We start from the raw sequence: 3972 nt of genomic DNA, 5'->3' as shown, positions 1-3972 counted from the left end.
AATAATAATAACAATAACAATAACAATAATAATAACCATAATACTAATAATAATAACAATAATAATAATAATAATAATAATAACAATAATAATAATAACAACAACAATAATAATAATAACAATAACAATAACAATAATAATAACAATAATAATAACAATAACAATAATAACAACAACAATAATAATAATAACAATAATAATAACAATACTACTACTAATAATAGTAAAAATAATAATAATAACAACAATAATAATAATAACAATAATAATAATAATAACAATAATAATAATAATAACAATAATAACAATAACAATAATAATAATGATGATAACAACAACAATAATAATATTAATAATAATAATAATAATGATAATGATAATAATAATAATAATAATAATAATAATAATAATAATAATAATAACAACAACAACAACAACTCGCGGGACCTGTGGAAATTCCACAGGGGACTCATTCATATGTAATATATTGATGCTGACATTCTGTAGATGTTCAGTGTAAATGGAGACGCTCGGATATTATTGTAGCTTTTTTGTTAAAACTGCAAAAAGTATTTATCTAAGCTAGCACGAACGCTCAGCAAAGCCTGGTCGTAAAGTACGCTTAAATATGATATTTTAATTCTTGCAGATTTCGTATATATTATTATAGAGTTATTGTTCTATCGATTTTCATGTTATAAAGTTGTGATTAAAAAACATAAAAAATATCCGTATGACTTGGGTGCATTAGCTTGAATAGAAACCGAAATAAAAACTTATGCAAAAAATACATGTATATATATATATATATATATATATATATATATATATATATATATATATATATATATATATATATATATATATATACTTTGTGGTTTAGTGAGGGATGCCCTTTTCTCTACCCTGCAACCTCTCTCCCACAGAAGAGACGTTGCGAGCCTATCCTTGTTTTATCGTTATTTCCATGGCAGGTGCTCGTCTGAACTCCAATCTCTGGTCCCCCCTCGCCAATCTTTCACGAAAAACAACCGTCTAGCTGAATCCACTGTGAAAATTTTCCCCCACTCTATCTGTGCCTAAATCAAAATGCGGATTCCATGAACAAAGCTTCTTTCTTAGAACTGCACGCCTGTGGAACTCTGTTCCGTCTGCCTGCTTCCCACCTGACTACAACCTGGATGTTTTCAAGTCCAACGTTAACAAATTCCTAATGAACCGCCCCTTGAAGTAAACACTTCATCAAATTTCCACACTAACGTACTGTACTTGCAATAACCCTTATCCCTGAGTGGCTTCCGGGCCTTGATAAGTGGTGACCACCATGTAATATATATATATATATATATATATATATATATAACTTGAGTTGCTTCAGTCATAATCAAAACCAAAACTTATGAAGAAGTCTTGATAAAATTGTATCAAATTAAATCAACGTTTCTATATGAACTCACACCCTTGACGTTATTCTCGCGTTGCCTACGCACAGTTCCCATCATTTCAAAATACAACCGCTGAGATACGACGTGCGGCTCTATACAAACAGACTTCTTTCTCCAACTTTACAACATGGTAAGGAAGAAGAAAAAGAAAAAAAAAAGAAAAAAGAAACAAAACAAAACAACACACTGAAGATGGAGTATACCTCTGAAATATATTTGTGATAAATTTCAAACAAGTAAAATATTTGTGGGTTTGTATTACTGTACACATAGATTCGAAACAGTTGTCAAAAAACAAATATATAACAAATAAATGTTATCAAAGGCAAGATAAGTTACTTTTCTACCAAACTGGATATAATTTTCGTGTTTTTATTCAATTTAACATGTTTATTCAGCTCGAAAACCATACAGTGTTTACCGATGTATTGGAAAATTCAAAATGGCGGCCGATTCTCTCTTTAACACGGTAAGTTTGGAAAAAGGTGTAATAAATAATAAGCTAGACAAAATACTGTTAGAAATTCGCTCAATATATGTTACCGTGACATAACTTGACATATATTCGGTGGTTTTTAATAGTATTTTGTCTAGTTTATTATTTATAACACCTTTTCCTGAACTTACCGTGTTAAAGAGAGAATTGGCCGCCATCTTGAATTTTCGAATACATCGGTAAACACTACATGTTTTTCGAGCTGAATAAACATGTTAAATTGAATAAAAACACGAAAATTATATCCAGTTTGGTAGAAAAGTAACTTATCTTGCCTTTGATAACATTTATTTGTTATATATTTGTTTTTTGACAACTTTTTCGAATCTATGTGTACAGTAATACAAACCCATATTGGTTTATTTTCCTAATATTACGTTGTGATTTGGCTTCCAAGCGTACTTGATGCGTATTTTATTTTTATTTTATTCAAATTAAAACAACGTTTCTATATGAACTCTTATTCTTGACGTAATTTATTTGTTTTTTTTATTTTTTTATTTTTCAGCTTATAGAGGTTTGAATTGCTGACATCAAAGGTCGTAGACATTTCGCTGACGGATCGATTCTACATCCATTGCTTTGGTTTTGGTTTTGGTTTTGGTTTTAGTTTGAAATTAACCTTTTTTCTCGGATTTTGTTAATGGCGAAATCTTCTTCTAAAAACAGATGTTATTTGAACAAATTTAGAGTTAAATTTGGAGTTATAAATTTTGTGAAAGGATTAGTGAATATTAACATTAATTGGCGCTTCTACATTTTTGGTCAAGATCAAAGTGTAGTATCTGTTATTGCTGCACTTCATTTTCTTGTTCTCTTTCGGTGGAGGATAAATCCTTCACGACTGAGACAATTTTTATTTTTGTACCTTTTCTACACGTTAAAAAACGACCCAGGTGTCTAACTCTGTCCCGTGGGGAGGCATAGTAAATAGGTACATTATAATAACGAAAAAAATATTGAATTTCAAGTGAAACAAATGGTACCTTCGTAATTATCATGTCTCAAATAGTAAAGTATCCAAAAATTACGGGCAGTCTTGCAGTTAAGCCCGGCAAACTTAAAAGTAAGTTCGACAAATCTAGAAAGATCATATCAGTATATACACCGTCGAATCATGTGTTATTTTGTTAAGAATATTATATTGAACGAATTGGAAGTACTTGATTAAATAAAGTATGGTACCTGGCGTTTCACGGTTGTTTGGAGGTGTGTGCGTAAGATGAAGAGGGTAAAGTAAAGAACAAACGAAGAAATAACCCTGTTTCAATATCTAAAATAAAATAAAAACGATGTTAAACTTCTGTCAAAAAATCGGCAAAACCAAAAAAAAAAAAAAAAAAGAAAAAAAAGAAAAGAAAAGAAGAAAAGAAAAGAAAAAACAGCGAATAAACGTAAAACTTCTTTAAAAAAGAAATCGGAAAAACGAAAAGCAAAAATCAGGCAAAAAGACGATGGAAAATTCAAGATGGCGTCTTATTCTCTCTTTAACACGGTAAGTGTGGGAAAAGATGTTATAAATAAAAAACCGGATAAAATACTGTTAAAAACTCGCTCAATATATGTTACCGTGACATAAGTTGGCATATATTCGGCGGGTTTTTAATAGTATTTTGTATAGGTTTTTTATTTATAACACCTTTCTCCATACTTACGGTGTTAAAGAGGGTGTGAGACGCCATTTTGAATTTTCGAATATATCGGTAAACACTGTATGGTTTTCGAATAAACATGTTACATTGAATAAAAAAAATATATATATATATATCCAGTTTGGTAGAAAAGTAACTTATCTTACCTTTGATAACATTTATTTGTTATATATTTGTTTTTTGACAACTTTTTCGAATCTATGTGTACAGTAATACAAACCCGAACTATGAAAAAAGTAAATAAAGAAAGTGAAAAAGAACATATATCCATAATTGTTTCATTGAAAATGTTTTGATTTAATTAATGAGAACGGGGAAGTTTTTCATGGAACATTTTTTTTTTATTATTAAAAACAGAAAATGAAATGATATGTTCATA

General features: G+C 29.2%; 1 protein-coding gene across 4 annotated transcripts in view; it reads left to right on the top strand.

Annotated features, from left to right (window-relative positions):
• The window catches only part of LOC145270910 (uncharacterized), a 69410-nt gene extending 66019 nt beyond the window's left edge, over positions 1-3391 (top strand). For all 4 annotated transcript variants that reach the window (XM_080126462.1, XM_080126459.1, XM_080126461.1 and 1 more), the window contains one exon: positions 2450-3391. The gene's annotated coding sequence lies outside the window, so the exon portion shown is untranslated. The remainder of the gene's footprint in view (positions 1-2449) is intronic.
• The last annotated feature ends 581 nt before the right edge of the window (positions 3392-3972 follow it).

The sequence above is a fragment of the Euprymna scolopes genome, chromosome 46 (genome assembly GCF_053919585.1).
Source record: "Euprymna scolopes isolate OS-2025 chromosome 46, ASM5391958v1, whole genome shotgun sequence".
Classification (NCBI taxonomy): Eukaryota; Metazoa; Mollusca; class Cephalopoda; order Sepiida; family Sepiolidae; genus Euprymna; species Euprymna scolopes.
Note: the sequence above shows the minus strand (reverse complement) of the source record. Positions and strands in the feature narration are given on the sequence as shown.